Source organism: Pinus tabuliformis, chromosome J, assembly GCF_031772625.1.
Source record: "Pinus tabuliformis cultivar Carrire ecotype Pingquan chromosome J, CPIR1, whole genome shotgun sequence".
Taxonomy (NCBI): Eukaryota; Viridiplantae; Streptophyta; class Pinopsida; order Pinales; family Pinaceae; genus Pinus; species Pinus tabuliformis.
The window spans coordinates 601,817,348-601,835,607 of NC_142295.1; positions in this window are offsets into that span (position 1 = coordinate 601,817,348).

Genomic DNA, 18,260 nt, shown 5'->3' on the forward strand with positions numbered 1-18,260 from the left:
TCATGGATGCAGCCTTCTCCCCACAAAAAATAGGTAGATATTTGATCAAATATCATAGTACTTATGAATTCTTCAAGGTTATGTTTTTCCTTTTTATTACTCCATTTTTCTTGGCTTGTGGGGAACACTAAGCTCCCTCTTAATACATGCTTCTTTAGAATATGCAATAAGTTTTTTTGAAGTGTATTCCCCTACACTGTCAGAGCTCAAAGTCTTTATCTTTATTTTAGTTATGGTCTCAACTTTGGATCTAAATTCCTTGAAACTTTCAAATACGTCATCCTTTGTCTTGATAAGATAGAGCCATGTCTTTCTAGAGTGATCATCAAGGAAGGTCACATAATAAATATGGCCTCCAAGAGATTTGTTAGACATTGGCCCACACACATCAAAATGAATGAGGTCTAATATCTCCTTAGACCTTGTATCACTTCTTGTAAAAGGTTTCCTTGTATTATTTCCCAAAGCACATCCCTTACATGCTCCTTCATGATTTTCCTTGAAGTTGGGGATGCCATTTACCATTTGACTAAGAGATAGTATTATATTGTAATGAATACGCCCATATATTCTATGCCAAAGTTTGATAGGGTTGATCTCCATGTGAAATAGGATGTTGTACCTTCCTCATCCTCCCTTTTATTCTTTCAGATAGTAGAGGATATTTTTTCTTGTATGCAACGAGGGATTGAACACTCCATAAAAACAAAATGGGATTAAAAAGAAAAGTAAGGTTGAGGCATATTAAAGGGGTAATTTGAAGAAGAGATCAGGAGGATTGGTGTAAAGAATAACATAATTTGAAGCCATTGTTTCAAGCATAAGATGAGCTCAAAGACCACATCAGAGTCACTTAGCCGAATTTTTTTTTGCAAGAGTGTTCCAATGGTATGCAAAAGTTTGAAAACAACCTCCTAGATTGCGAAATAGAGCCAGTCAAAGTTGGTGACCACATGTCAAAGCATTACAGAGATGAAAGGTGTTTGGGTGAGCCTTTGGCACATAGCCAAATTTGGCTTAAGTGCCAAAATTGTTGGCAAGTCTAGGAAAACCTCTACGTGAAGCTTTGGGTAGCCATAGCCAACACATTAGTAACATAAAGCAATTTTATTAGCCATAGGTGGAACCCATCCAGAGGAAATACCCCGGTGGAATCATTTAAAATCCCAAGTCTATGCGACCAAGAGAGAAGGACCAGGATGACGTCATCCTAGTGGTCATACCTAAGAGGGTTCACCCTGGAGATTTCAATAATGATGCACCATTTGTAGAATCGAGATGGAACAAAGAAGGTGAATCCCACTTGGATATGATAGCATGGAAGTATAACTTGACATATTAAATATAAACTATTGGTTTTAGGACATGGTGGTAGAGGATAGAGTGAAAACCAATCAACAGGGGGTTGGGAAAACCCTACCGGCCACCTCATCTTGGAGGGAACAAACTGGAGAATTCAATTGGAAATAATTCTAGGTTGTAAAGTATTGGGACATGGTGGTAATGGATATAATTTACTCTTGGGAATGATATACTTTTTATATGTATATTGAATCTGCCTCTGGGAAGGGTGATTCAGCCAAATTTAAATCATTTTACATTTATTTCTTGAGAAACACTGATTCGTCTTCAAGAGAGACTAATATGTCCCAGGAACTAACCCTTATCCTCAACCTGGGGGTTGTCTCTAGGAGCGAAAACATCTTTTGGCATTGTTTCTCGAGAATGACTTAGACTATATTTCCTTGGGTATAAATTTGTGAATTTCCTTATTTGGTGAGAAAATGAAGTGCGCGTTAAGATCTCTCACGTAAAGGGGTTTCAAAACGGCTCTTCCTGCATTCTTGGCCAACAATTTTTCCCCACTATATTTTTCTTCTATCATTAGTTATCCTCATCATGTACCTCCATTTCAATAATGGTATACCTATTTCCCTAGATTCAATGGAAGCAAAGATGAAAGCCCAACCCAACACCTTAAGGATTTTCATGAATGCATGGAGAAGTAGGGTATTTTTCATGAAGATGTGAAAATGATTTTGTTCATGTATTATTTTGGAAAGGACGTTAGGGCTTGGTTCAAAACCCTACCTCATAGCAACATATCTTCTTTGAAGAGCTTTCACATAGCATTTAGATATTTTTGCAAACATTTATATCCACCAGATTCTTTGTTTGAATATTGTTGTGAACATTTTAATGTTGAAAATATTTCTAAAATTGATGATGTTGTTGAAGATTTTTGTGGAGCCTAGCTCCAAGAAAACATAAACCTGCATCAAGAAGTGCTTCCCATCAATCAAGAAAAGGAAAAAGGAGACATTGTTAAGCTACAAACAAACCCTCAAAGATAACATTTTGTTGAATTCGATGGTTCTCCTTTATATGATTTGTATGAATCGTATGGGAAGTTGCAGAACCATAACAATCTCAGTCATGGGAAGCTGAACAAAAAGAGGAATCTAACAATGGGGTTAACAAAGAGGATCCAGTCTATGATTTACATCCTTCAAATGGAGAGAAAGGTATTAGTATATGCCAAAGACAACCACAAGAAGAAAATGATTCCAAACAAATAAAGGCAACTTCTTCTTCTGGGTGTATATTAGTAGTTTCCAATCAGTTTTACTTGCCCATGTTTATACCTATCTCTATTTTTGAAGTTCAAGTAGTTGGTAATAAAGTTGACGAAGATTCTCTAATTTATAATTCATATGATTCAAAGGGTGATGAGATTATTGCAAATTTTCAAAAGGATTTTCTTACAAGCAAGTGGGAAGAAGATTACCAGCAACAAATTTTTCAAGAAGAGCCCAAAGCTAAAGATCCAAGTAGTGTCTCTGGTTTCCATTTGTATAAAGATTATTCTCTAGAAATTTTTCAAGGAAGGTAGGAAGCTATAAATTTTCTCATCAGTTCTATGATCTAGTAGCTGACTATATGGCATATTTCTTTGGTCAGCTATAGGTATCAATTATGGGGTACGTATTAAATGTTTTACCTGGAAATTCCACATGGTGCATGCCTATTTTGATTTTTTAATTCCAACAACACAACAAAATAAGGTCCAAAACCTAGATGTTGGGTTGGCATCATTGGAACGTTAACTTCACTCGAGTGAATTGAGCTCGATACATAAGTAGGAATTTTAAATAAATAAGCTCACTAGATGAGCATTTAATTTCCAATTTTTAGAAGTTATAATTCCGCATTTCATTTTTTATGAGGAGAGGAATCCCAACAATTAAAGTTCCAGGGAGAATTTATGGTTTTACAGGTTCAACATACTTTTGACTCGATGCCCAATGGTGAAGGCTACTAGTTTGCAGGTTCTCAACACCTTGCCTAAAAGGCATTATCCTAGTTGGAGCCAATGTTGTACCTTCCTCATCCTCCCTTTTTTTATATAGAAGAGGAGATTTGTTCTTGTATGTAGGGAGGGATTGAAAACTCCATAAAAACAAAATGGGATTAAAAAGAAAAGCAAGGTCGAGGCATATTCAAGGGGGAATTTGAAGAAGAGATCAGGGGGAATGGTGTAAAGAATAAAAAAATTTGAAGCCATTTTTCAGGGAGAAGATCAGCTCAAAGACCACATTAGATTCACTCAGCTAGAAAGTGCTTTGCAAGTGTTTTCCAATGGTATGCAAAAGTTTGAAAATGACCTCTTGGATCATGAAATAGAGCCAGTCAAAGTTAGTGACCACATGTCAAATAATTGCAGAGCTGAAAGGTGTCTAGGTGAGACTTTGGCACATAGCCAAAGTTGGATTAAATGTAAAACTCACCGACAAGGCTGGCGAAACCTCTACGTGAAGCTTCGAGAAATTGTGGTTGACACGTTAGCAGAAAAAAGTAATTCTATTGGCCATAGGTGGAACCTACCTGGAGGAAATACCTCGGTGGAAGCATTTAAAATCCTAATTCTATGTGAATGTGAGAGAAGGACCAAGATGATGTCATCCTAATTGTCATACCCTAGAGGGTTCACCTCAAAGAATTCAATAATAGCAAAAGAGTTGTATCGTCGGGATGGAACAAAGCGGGTGGAGCCAACCCATCTATGATAGCTTGGAAGTATACCCCGACAGATTAAAGTTATCACCTAAATAAAAGTGTCAAGCTATTGGTGCCAAGACACGGTGGTAGAAAACAGAGTGATAGCCAATAAATAGAGTGCCATGCATACCCTACTAGCCACCTCATCTCATAAGGATCAGCCTGGAAAATTCAATTGGAGGTGGTGTTGGGTCATGGTAGCAATAGACAGAGCAATAGCCAATAAATGGAGGGTCGAGTGGACCCTATTGACCAGCTCATCCCAATGGGTGGAGCATGGAATATTAGAAATACGACGCAAAGGGGATGCGTCAGGTTTAAGGGGGATTTAGCCTTAGCACCAAGCATGAGTTCTAATGGAATAGTTGAGACCATGAGTTCAACAAAAATAAGGGCCAAGATCTAAGAATCCCCTAACCTTCAAAGAATTGCAATTAAACAGAAAAGTCAGGATCGGGAAGCTCCAGCCTTTGGGGTTGGACTTTGGTCACCGTGCGTAGAGGTGTGACCAACGACGCAGAGTCATTAACAAAAGAAAAAGGGTCGCATAGGGCTAAAAAGGGTAAGCACCCAATAGCTTAGGCCATGGTCAGGGAGACATATCCTATGGTGGAAAATAGATAAAGGCTAAGAAGATGAGGTCCACATCGACATTAAGTGAAAACAGGTAATCGATGAGAAATTAGTGGGCGAATCACCATCGTTCCCAAGTCCACTTATTCCAGGAAAGCACTGCAGGGGGTAAATAGTGTGAGAGATAAATAAATGCTAGCCCCTGAAATGGTCAACATCAATTTTCAAGTATGGTCGATTAATAACCAGGATCGAATCCAGGGGTGTCAGGCCTGACTCCCGATCCTGTTCATTCACCCTACTAGAGTATGAAGACTACACCCGCCACCAACACACCAACACAATGAAGAATTCAACAAGTGAGCACGATTTTTCAAGGTTGAGGTCCTTCCCTCCTCCACTTCCCATCCAATCCCATGGCTCCACGTGTCTCCCATCCACAAGTCATGCCATTATACACCTCGCCTATGTAGTCACCACCTGCTTGTCGCCAATGTTTAAATTTTAGTTTGTTTCAACGGTGCACTCTGTCACGCATCCTGTGCTTGACCTCGTTCAACCATCAGCCAATGTAGATAACTTCTAATGCCACCACACCAAATCGCGTTCGCCGACCATGGATTTTAATCTTGATGGGTGAAAGGTAATGCCATACAAGAAGGTCCAACTCCAAAAAAAAGGGCAATTTAAGTAGTTAGAGGAAGAAAAAGATAGGTGAATTGATAGATAACCATGGGAAGAATATAATGACAAAGGCATGGTCAGATCATCAACCCACAATGAACCCAGATAATGGATCCTGAGTCTAATTCAGGAAAGTAGAGGAATAAAAAATGGAGATATTTTGTTGTGTCAATTATGAAACCTCATGTTTTTCATGTTTTGTGAATATTTAATTTCAAGAAGGAATCGAAATATATTAGGTAATCATTAGGACAACTAGTCCATTCACATGCTCAGACAACTATAGCATTCAACATATTTTGGTAACTATTTCTTTGGAATCTCTCCCTATAAAAGGGAATAGGAACTCAGTACTAAGGGTTCTGGATTTTCTGATTCCGGTGGTTCAATTTTCTTGTTCCAGAGGTTGTAATTGTTTTGAAAATTTTGCATGTTTAGGCCTATGCCATGCATTTTATTCTTGTATATTAATGACGAAGTTATTGGTGATTCCAAGCACTGGGATATGTAGTATGTGTTCTTCCTCTGTGTATCACTTCATGTGTGTTTTTTTTCGTCTTTAGAAATTGCGTAATTGTAGTTGTTGGATTCACTCTTAAGTCACATATTTACTTATGTTATGTTGATGCAGACGGTACCAATGATATTGCAAATTTACCTATGTTATGTGATAGCAGATGGTATTTGTGAGAATGTCGATTTACCTATGTTATGTGATAGAAGATGGTACCTATGAGATTGCAGATTTACCTATGTCATGATATAACATATAGTAGTTGTGAGATATTGATTTGAAATCCTTCAAACATGCTCCATAATTTCTGCACTTCATTTCCTTTATCTTTTCATGATTCTACTGAGATTTCGTGCATAGGAATATGTGTCTATCCAACCCTCTACACTGGGTTTCTTCCTTATATTTCTTCTTTCTATCTTTACTGCAATGACCAATCAAGCTACATTCTCTTTGTGTAGGTCACCAGATCTAAAAATTTACTCTTAGGAATGATATACTTTTCATATGTATATTGAATCTACCTCTAAGAAGGGTAATTGAGAAAAATTTAAATCATTTTACATTTATCTCTTGAGAAACATTGATTCATCTTCAAGAGAGACTAAGATGTCCTAGGCACTTACCCTTGTTGAAAAGTGTGCAACAAGAAATGCTAGAAATAGAAAATGCTAAAAATAGCACTGCTATAAATAGCCTAGCTATAAATAGCAGTTCAACCATTGGAGATCTTAGCAACAATGGGTGAAAGGTGAAAGTTCTAAAAATATCATTTCAAGATCCCTTCTTATTTTAGTCAGTCCTTGGACTAAACATAGGAAGTAAAATTCGAATTTGATATCAACAACAGTTTGGAAATTAATTAATTAATTCATCTTGAGTTAATTAGTTAAGGAAAATCAAACTTGAACTCTATGTGAAGACATGCAACAGTTTCTCCATTAATTGAGGAATTTAACCTTCAGTTAAAGAGATAAGGGTGAGTTGTAATATTGAGTTGTAATCAGTTGACTTAGTTTAACTTAGTCAAGTCTAGTTAGATTAATTTAACAGTTTGTTAAATTAATGAGAGTTCAATTAGTTAATGCTTGCATGCATGTAACTACTATATTTCATATAACTAAGCATTCACTCATGGATAACTCATGCATGTCAGTTCAGTCAGAGACCCAGTTGAGATCGAATGGAGGGACAATGTACTATCAATTGCTAGGATATTCCTTGGTGAATATTCCTTTCATGCAGAAGGAATATTATTCCTTAAGGATTGCGCAGTTGGACCTGAGGTTACAGTGAGTGTGATGAGGCCAATTCACAAATGTGATATCATTGGACCCCAATCAAAACTGCGCAAGGAAATAGGAGGCTTGGAGGGTTTGAGGAAGATATATTCTATGTCTATTGAGTCTGTGAGCTGTATTGTTTGATTACAGAGAGAGTAGGATAGCTTGATAGTTGATTCCTTTTGTAACTTGAACAAGATTTCCATTTGTATGATAATACAGAGTTGGGGTTTTAGGTTGGTGCTTTCCCCAGTGATATATCTTCTGTGTTATGGTTGATTACTTCTCATTCTCAGTTATATCTATTCATGCTTGATGTTGCTCATGTTCAATTAAGCTTCCGCTAAATTGTTTGTAGAAGTAGATCAAGTGTTTTGCTTTAATAAATTGCATTACTAGGTGATCTACAGTGGGAATTTCTACATGGTATCAGACCAAAGGTGATCAAGGAAGAATAGTATACAAGTAGGAGAAGTACGAAGTTTGGTTTTTGGATATTGAATTGAGTTCTTATCACACCTATTTCATTGATGGCGTCTAGTGGTTTAAGACTCGAATAGGCCCTTGATAGCAGTTTGAATTATATAGCCTGGAAGGATCACATGGAGGCAGTATTGGAAGATAACGGTCTCAAGGACTTCATTGATCAAGAAGTCCAAAAGCCGACTGGTGCCACTCAACTGGTGGAATGGAAAAAGTGTGTGGCTAAAGCAAGGAGAATCCTCCTAGAGGGAGTTCGAGATCACATTGTCTTGAGCCTCCATGGGAAGGAGACCCCGTTTTTGATGTGGAAAACATTGAAAGATCTTTATCAGAATAGCAGTGATCAGACAAAGCTGGTGCTAAAGGACAAACTTATAAAGATCAAGTGCGAAAAGGGCGACACAATCTCTACTTTCTTGAACAAGCTCACCACCTGCAGGGATGAGCTTGCAAGTGTAGGGGTCATGACTATTGATGACGACATGGTGAGTCTATCACTCCTCGGTCTTCCTAAGAGCTGGCATAGATACCAAGACTCGGTTAATGGAAAAGAGAAACTGCCAGATTAGGAACGACTTTGGTCGGATCTGATGCAGGAGGAGATAAGGCGGAGCACCAGGGATGAATCTTCATCAAAACAAGATGATGAAGAAAATCTAGCTTTAGTGAGTAATGCTAAGAAAGGGAAAGGGAAGGCATCCTAATCCAAATCTTCTCATGGTGGCAAGAAGGTTGACAAGTCGAAGGTGCGATTCTTTCACTGTCATGAAGTGGTCCATTATGCTATGAATTGTCCACAGAAGAAATCCAAGAAGGGTTCCTCAAAGGGATCTAATGGTGACACACTAGCTTCACAATTTGAGCTGGATTTCTCGCTTATCGTATGCATGGTTTCATCCATGGTGGGATGTGTTTGGTACCTAGATAGTGGAGCTTCTTTCCACATGTTGGGTGATAAGAATCTTTTCAGTACATTGGAGGAGAAGGATCTCCAGATGTGGATCGAGATGGGCGATGATGGAAAGTACTGTGTCTCAGGTGAAGGTATAGTTATGTTTCAGAGGGAGCATGGTGCTCCTCTCACCCTATCTGTTGTTAAGTATGTACCAGGATTGAAAAAGAATCTTGTGTCTGTTGCTATGCTAGAAGATAAAGGCTATGATGTAGTATTTAATAAAGGTAAAGTTTTCTTGAGGCATATCAGCACCGAACAAACCAAGTGAATTGGGATTCGAGAAAAGAATCTCTACAAGCTAGAGGTAGATGACTGTGCTGCACTAAGTTCCAAAGCAGAGGCAATGCAAAGCCAAGATGTTGGCAAGCTATGGCATAGAAGATTGGGCCACTTGCATCATGGGGCCTTGAAGATCATGTAGCAAATTTCTACCGACTTACCCAAGGGAAAACTGGAGCAAACAGACACATGCAAAGGATGCACCCTGGTTAAGTACACGAAAGCTTCCTTTCAGGATCGGGATAGTAGAGCTGGAGCAATCCTGGAGCGAGTTCATTCAGATGTATGTGGACCATTCTCTATAGCCTCCACCGCTAAGCAAAGGTACTATGCTATTTTTATTGATGATTTTTCTCGTAGATGTTGGATCTACTTTATGCAAAAGAAGGATCAGACCTTCTTGAGGTTTTGTGAGTTTAAAGCCTAGGCAGAGAAAGAATCTGGGAAGAAAGTAAAAGCCTTGTGTAGCAACAATGGTGGAGAGTATGGTTCCCAACAGTTTAAAGACTTTTGTGCTGTAGAAGGAATTAAACAGGAACTGATGGCACCTCATAACACACAACAGAATGGGGTGGCTGAAAGGAAGAATAGATCTATTGTGGGAGTAGCTCGAGCGATGTTGCATGACCAAAGCCTACCACTTCATCTGTGGGCTGAGACATGCAATATAGCAGTGCACCTTCAGAACAGAAGTCCTCATCATATTTTGGGGATGAAGACACCTATGGAGGCTTTTTCGGGGAAGCAACCAGATGTGAGTCACTTCCGCGTCTTTGGATCACCAGTTTTCTGTCATGTGATCAAAGATGCTCGGAAGAAGCTAGACCCAACAGCTGAGTTGGGGATACTTGTGGGGTACACAGATACACCCCACAACTATCATGTGTTTCTACCTGCCAGTTAGAGTACTCTAGTGCGCAGGGATCTGAAGTTTGACGAGCAGAGAGCCATGCGAGTGTCACTTGAGAGGGAGCTCAAGTTGCATGGCGGTGAGGAACTTTTAGTTCCAAAGGAGGAGGAGCCTCCTGATGATGTGGATCAACCACATGCAGAGGATCCAGTAGTGGAGACCACTGCTTCTAGAGAGTCTTCCAGAGACGGGCGAAAATGCTTACGGGAAGCTGACAGATTGATGCTAAATGTGAGAGAGAATGTGGGGCAACCATCCTCTTAGTGCAGACAGAGGAGATCTCCCGAGAGATACACTGGCTACATGGCCCTGGTTGGGGAGTGTGTAGTGACCGAATGTTCTTCTTTTTAGGAGGTAGTGCAGCAACCAGTCTGGGTTGATGCAATGGTAGAAGAGTACGATTCTATCATACAGAACAGTGTGTGGGATGTTGTCCCTAGACTTGGGGACAAGTCAGTGGTTAGTTCCCGATGGCATTACAAGGTAAAGCAGGTAGCGGATGGCAGTGTTGAGAAACATAAGGCAAGTTTTGTTGCTTAAGGTTTCTCACAGGTTGAGAGGATCAAATACGATGAGACCTTTGTCCCGTAGCAAGGTACTCATCTATCAGATCGATGTTAGCTCTATCAGCTCAGATGGGTTGGAAGATCCATCAGATGGATGTGAAGACAACATTCCTAAATGGGAAGATTGAGGAATATGTATATATTGAGCAGCACGAAGGATTTGAGACCTTCGATCGCGAGTCTCATGTCTGCCGACTTAAGTGAGCACTGTATGGGCTGAAGCAAGCACCCCGTGCTTGGTATACAAGGATCAACAACTGCAAACATTTACCACATCATGGTAGAAGGTAAGCCATTGATTATTTTACTTTATGTCAATGATTTTATTTTGACAGGTGATGACCAGCTAATACAATCTTGCAAGGAGGACTTTGCAAGAGAGTTCGAGATGAAGGAAATGGGCCTCATGCACTACTTTCTAGGCATGGAAGTGTGGCAGAAAGATGGGGAAGTATTTGTGTCTCAATGCAAGTATGCCAATGAGATACTTAGGCGCTTTCACATGGAGAAGTGCAAGCCCATGTAGTCTCCTCTAGCTGGGAACTGGATGAAGGAGGATGCTACTTCAGTGAGGTAGTAGCTGCTACTGTTTATCAACAGTTGCTGGGTTCACTTATGTATCTAGTGAACACTCGACCCGAATTATGCTTTGCAGTGAACCAACTGAGTCAAGCTATGGTTCAACCTACCAAGCTGTTTTGGAAGGCAGCAAAGCATGTGCTGAGATATCTTAGAGGCACTACATAGTACGAATTATGGTACAAATAGATAAAGGGAGTGAAGTTGCAAGGCTTCACAGATGTGGATTGGGCTGGTAGTCCATCAGACATGAAGAGCACTTTTGGAGGAATCTTCAACCTTGGTTTAGCTACAGTTTCTTGGTATAGCAGGAAACGAAGATCAGTCGCACTTAGCTTAGCAGAGGCTAAATACATGGCTGCCAGTCAGGCAGCATGTGAGGCCATTTGGATGCGGAAGATTCTAGTGGGATTGTTTGGTCAGATGATGGATCCTACAATGATATACTATGATAATCAGAGTTGCATAAAAATCTCTGAGAATCTAGTGTTTCATGGCATGTCCAAGCATATAGATATTCGTTACCATCATCTACGGGACTGTGTGGTCAAGAGTATCATGATGTTGCAGTATGTTTTGACCAAGCAGTAGGATGCAGATATTTTGACTAAGGCATTGTCAAAATGCAAGTTCGAGTTCCACAGAGACAGGATCGGGGTTGCTGATAATCCCTTTCTTGTTGAGAGGGAGTGTTGAAAAGTGTGCAACAAGAAATGCTAAAAATAACACCGCTATAAATAGCCCGGCTATAAGTAGCAGTTCAGCCATTAGAGATCTTAGCAATACTGGGTGAAAAGTGAAAGTGCTAAAAATAGATTTTCTAAAAATAGCATTTTGGGATCCCTTCTTATTTTAGTCAATCCCTGGACTAAACATAGGAAGTAAAATTCGAATTTTATATCAGCAGCAGTTTGGAAATTAATTAATTAATTCATCTTGAGTTAATTAGTTAAGGAAAATCAAACTTGAAGTCTATATGAGGACATGCAATAGTTTCTCCATTAATTGAGGAATTTAACCTTCAGTTAAAGAGATAAGGATGAGTTGTAATATTGAGTTGTAATCAATTGACTTAGTTTAACTTAGTAAAGTCCAGTTAGATTAATTTAACAGTTTGTTAAATTAATGAGAGTTCAATTAGTTAATGCTTGCATGCATGTAACTATTGTATTTTAGATAACTAAGTATTCACTCATGGATAACTCATGCATGTCAGTTCAATCAGAGACCCAGTTGAGATCAGATGGAGGGACAATGTACTATCAGTTGCTAGGATATTCCTTGGTGAATATTCCTTGCATGCAGAAGGAATATTATTCCTTAAGGATTGCGTAGTTGGACCTGAGGTTACAGTGAGTGTGATGAGGCCAATTCACACATGTGATATCATTGGACCCCAATCAAAACTGCGCAAGGAAATAGGAGGCTTGGAGGGCTTGAGGAAGATATATTCTATGTCTATTGAGTCTGTGAGTTGTATTGTTTGATTACAAAGAGAGCAGGATAGCTTGAGAGCTAATTCTTTTTGTAACTTGAACAAGATTTCCACTTGTATGATAATACAAAGTTGGGGTTTTAGGCTGGTACTTTCCCTAGTGATATATCTTCTGTGTTATGGTTGATTACTTCTCATTCTTAGTTATATATGTTCATGCTTGATGTTTCTCATGTTCGATTAAGCTTCTGCTAAATTGTTTGTAGAGGTAGATCAAGTGTTTTGCTTTAGTACATTGCATTACCAGGTGATCTACAGTGGGAATTTATACAATGCTTATCCTCAACCCAGGGGTTTTCTCTAGGAGCAACATGGGGCTTCAGGAGATGGGGTTATAACTCTATATAGTCTTCCTTCATGAACTCCAATAACCTTTTCCTTTTTAATGCTTAAATCATTTCTCCAAAACAAAAATTTTCCATCTAGAAAAGGAACCCTAGCTCCTTTATCTTCTAAAAAAGAAATGGAAAGTAAATTCTTTTTCAAACATGGGACATAAAGGATGTTGTTGAGTTGTAGCTTTTCTCCACTTTCCAACTTCAATGATGTAGATACAAGGCCCTTGACTGCATAGTTGTTGTTGTCTCCTAGCTCCACTACATGTGACGATAGTTCCCTTGATAGAATATGAAGTTGTCCAATTTCTCCTAGCATATGTCTTGAGGCTCCACTATCAATGATACATGCATTATCATCATCAAGTGTACCTATAAGTGCAACCATTAATCCTTCACTCTTGACTCTCCTAGATAGTTTGTAGATGATCCCTCAAATCCATCTTCCTGCAATTAATATGATATTGTGTCCTATTTTCAAGTAAACTTCCATAGAGGGAGTAACCATTGATATCCAACAAATTTATATTCAACCTTCTTTGACCTTAGCTATGAAACCATGTTGAGAAATCAATGCTTATAGGAATTAGGGTTTGATTCCTTTTTCTTGATAATTTGTGAGTTATGTTGGATTATTTTACTTATTTATTAGTTTATCTTTCATCAAGAAATTACCAAATTAAATTTATATCAATACCAAAATAACAAGAGAAACAAGATGTAGGCATGCAGCCAAGGAAAAACACCTCCAAGGGGAAAACCCAATCCAACTCTTCCACTAGTAGATTCAAATAAAAATGAGACAATCCAAGATTCTCTAGACCTAGAAAAATATATCCTCCAAACACCAAGTCAATCCTTCCTCCTTGTAGATAACATCTGCCAAAGTATCCTGAGTGTCATCTTCCCAATTTTAGTGATAATCCATAATTTTGGCCTCCCAGCTATATATTTTCATTCCTCAGCTACAAAATTTCAGACCTGCAGTAGATTCATAATTTTGGCCCCAGGTACAACCCATAAACATTGCACATTTGAGAGAAAGGTTGAAAAAAACTCAATTTAGGTCTTTCCAGTTCCTTGCTTCCTTCTCCAACTACTTCACTCTCTTTTTCTGCTTCTCTTTCTTATAGATCGAACTTCTTGAGTGAGTGCACCAAATAGGTCGATATGCCTCTCTATATATAGCTTTTTTATTGGGTCGAATTTCCCTAATGCAAGACAACTTCATGGAGACAGGGCTGGCTTGATGTGGAGGTGAAAAATAACCTTTTTGAATAAAAAATAATTCTTTTTACATGATACAAAAGCCCAAGAAGGCTCTAATAAAAGAGACAATGACTTTATTGACTCAAGACAAAACCTAGGAGGTTTCAGAGGAGGCTTTGACCTAGAAACCAATGAACCAAACATGAAACCCATACTTTAATAAGTACTTTTCTTTAATAATAAAAATTATTTTGACAAATACAATTATGAAGACTAACACTAGTTACATTATTCAACAAGAGATATAAGAATCAACAGCTATCAAACTCGCACAACTAGATGGCATTATTATGATAGGGTGAGTGAATGGCGCACACTTGAAGCCCTTATATGATTGATATAGCTTGATAAATTGCTGATCTCTTAGAGGGGATCATAGTTAGGCTTAGGATCTAGTTAGTCGTGTCAGTTTGCCTAGTTGCAAAAATAAGTGTACTTCCATCAATTTTGTTAGTTTAGTCTAGTTGCGACCCATCAAAATTGATTTTGGTTGGGGAGGAACAAGTGTTAATTGTCCTGTTCATAAAATTCTATAATAATTAGCAATCGTTTCGAGTTAGTATTATAATATTTCTCATAATTCCCTTGACATATTTTGGTTTTTTGTTTTCTAGCTTTGTCGTCATTCCCCTTTAATTGATCATGATTAGCATCCGCCTTTCGAGTCTTTGACATCATCTACCTGAGGTTCATGTCATAGTAATTATTATTATCCCTATTTGAATTGGTTTTGGTAAGTTACCATATTTATTAGTTAACGGTCCAATCACCCCACACTGTATCAAATATTTCTATATAGTATACATGTCATTGTTGAAATTCTTCATTGCAAGAAGTTCATTGGTTGAATTATTCACCATAGCTCCGTGTCAAGTTATTTTATCTCTCAGTCTAAATCCCGGCCTATTGTGCATATTTCCTATAGTCGTCGAGTTACAGTGATGACCCGTGTATCTAAGCTTGTTGTTCATACAGGTCTGTCAGATTCCCGCATTGTAGATATGAAGGATAGTCTTGGAAAGTATGAAAAGGCCTCTCTAGCTGATAATGATTTTTTTTTTTTTTTCCACTTCCCTACACTAAATCATGAGGTCTTCATGGAACCTTGAGCAAAGCAAGGTGGCACAAGTTCTTCCTATCTTAAAGTAGAGTTTCAGGCATTGTAAAGGTCTACATTAATGACTTTGTGAAACCTTCATGTTTTTAGTACCATTGGAATGACCATGAAGTGTACAAAATTCCTTACCAATTTGATGCATGGAGGATCCTTATGGATTGATCAAGAATACTCGATACATATCAATTATATTCATAGGTTGATAGGGATGTCCAATGTTGGTGCATATGTTCCATTCTCCTTCTAGAGTACCTCCAAGTGAGGTAAGAAGAAGGGTGAGAATAAGTATGGTACTTAGCGAGGTGGTCGAGGAGTTGTTATTGACATGATCAATATTCCTCCGCTAAATCTCACATGTCACATTATAGCTAGGAAAATTATGCACCACGACACTAAGGATGAGTGCACCTTAGATGTCACCTTTGTTGCTAAAGATTACAACTATGGAGAGCAACTTAAATGGTCTAACTACTTGTTGAATGAACTATTTGAGGTCTGTGAGGATGCCTATAAGCAGACGAGCTATTTTATTTATGGATACTTAGTAATAGCTATCACCATGATGAAGTGGTGCACACCTGAAGGGAGACAAATAGCTTCAATATCAGATGATCAACCTTTGGCCCTCATGTACCTCCTATGAGAGCATCAGGTGATCTTAATAGTAAGTAAGTTAATGAATAATATTTCACCAATTGGTATACCAAGATGGTAAGCAACACAGAAAATATCACCCGGATATCATGATCGATTCTAGATGAATACTCAGTTTATTTGGTTTGGAATATTCCATGGTACTTCTTATGTTCGGCCCAAGGTTGTCAACATTGAAACCTTCCGTATGAAACTACTTCCTTTCTATGTTTCCGAAGATTCCTTTCACAATGAGGTCCTCTCCTAGCCAAGAATATGTTGTGAAATTAGGTATGGAAAGAATATTTATTCATTTGAAGGAATGATATTATGTACACAACCTGGAGAGAGTTTTTCATTGTCTAGGAAGAACATTGATATGAAAATGGAAGGTAATTGAAAAAGGGTGCAAGGTATCCATTTTTCATTTATGTAAATGAGTGCGAAAATACTCCAAGTTTAAATCTGAAAATGTGAGAACTTCTTATTTCTAATACAGAGATAGACTGTAGGGGCATTTACTGGATATGTCACCTCTAAAGAAAGGATGAGATCCATAAGCTAACTATCCCTCTACAGACTTTGCCTAAAGAAATAATAGAAGTAAACACTGAGATTTAATTTAAAAAAACCTTTCTTGAACTTGACGTTATGTGGAATTTTAGCTTGAAAAAGGAGTATGTCTTTTCTTCTGTATATGTGTTTTAAGTTTATTTGTTATTGCTGAAACTTAACATATATATCAGCAACATAATTCAGCCATAGAATATCAAAACACAACAGCAATATAATATGGGAGTTCACCCCAACTCTTGGGCTACATATCCTTTGAGCTTCGTCAACATGACTAGATTCTTTGGGATTAAGGTAATTGAATTCTTTTACAAGCTCCACACTTAACCACAATGAATACAAGAATGATTCAAATGGCTGAGAATACCATTTTAAATCCCTTTAATGGTTGTCTAATTCTGCAAACAGTTTAAGGCTTCCATGGATACACATCCTTCTGTCGATGCACTAAGCTTCTCTAAGCTTCTAAATGGCACAAACTCCCTCAGATTTTTGTTTTTGTCACTGAGAACACTAATTCTATATCCAATAATTATCAGACACCAAATACCAACTGATTAATTGCTTACATCAAGCACAACATCCCCAAAATGGCTCTCCTCCACGGTTTGCCCAGGGCTACCGACGACTTCACATCAACTTCTCAAGCTGTAGAAGTACTCAAAATGATTTGAAACCACTTCCATCGGTTCCAAAATGACTGAAATAGTGAATATAGAGTTATTTTTCATCAGAAATGGCCTCTGGCTGCTTCGGTTTTGCTTACACACACTATTGGCACCCCCTAGCACTAGGGTCAAGGAAAACTTCTCTGCCGAGTTTTCGACCTCAAAAAGTCTTTAATACTTGCTGAAACCTTTGTAAATGGATTCATAATGATGTTTTCAGTCAAGAATGACCACTGGTTCGCTACAAATTTCCTCTAGCTCCCCTGGCTAGGCCCTGCACTGCTGCTGGCAAAATCGGCAAAAATGGCCTCTAGAACTTAAATGAAGCTTTTCGGGTTACTAATGTTCTTAAAAGGCTCTACAAACCATCTAAATAGATTCGAAAGGTATAAAATAGCTCAGAACACCTATTCATTTACCTTAAACAGAGAAACACAGTCCAATACACAACCTTCTCCTTCAAGGCCCTGATGGCTCCTTCATCTTCTTCGTAGCTTAAACCTCTGAAGATGACCTCTGTTAGACTTCAAACCTACTCCATTGAGTCTAGAAGGTCGAAGAGATCCAAAAAAAAAATAAAAAATCGCATCAAAATGCCTCTCCTAGCCAAAGTTATGGCACATTTACTCCAACTGCCAGTTTGCCCTAAATTAACTCCAGCTAAGTTTAGTTAACTGGCAGTTAAGTCCGCCAAAGTTGGTCAGACTGCCAAAATTGGTTCCACTGCTATTTAAATGGTCAGTTGACCGTGACCGCCAGGTTAACTGCCAGTTTAACTGCTGCATGTGACCGAGGAATCTGGCGTGGTCTTCGGCAAACTGTTTTGTGTTGGCGGATAGGCGGCCTTGACTGTAACCTCCACTGGATAATGTGACCACCACTATTTGACTTAAATGTTGACTGCCACTTGTAACCACCAAAGTTTTAGGGCCAAGGTTCTAGGACCTGGGTTTTATGGAGAGGGGGATGGCCCCCTTTTGGGCCAAACCGGAAACATTCCAAACTTTAAATATAAGTTTTTCTGATGCCATAACAAGAGTTGCCACCGTGGCCTAACAGTAGAGCGCTGCACTATTGACGGGTTGGTCGTGGGTTCGACCCACCGAACTGCAACAAAACTTTTGAATGCCAATCAAATGTCCACCTTGGGGCTGCCACGTGGCACCCTCCAATTGGTTGCCCAAATGGAATATTCCAAGGAATATTCTATTTCAATTTTTGATTTTTAAAAATTCAAAATTAAAGGTTATTGGGCGATTTTCAAATTGGCATAACTTCTGCATAC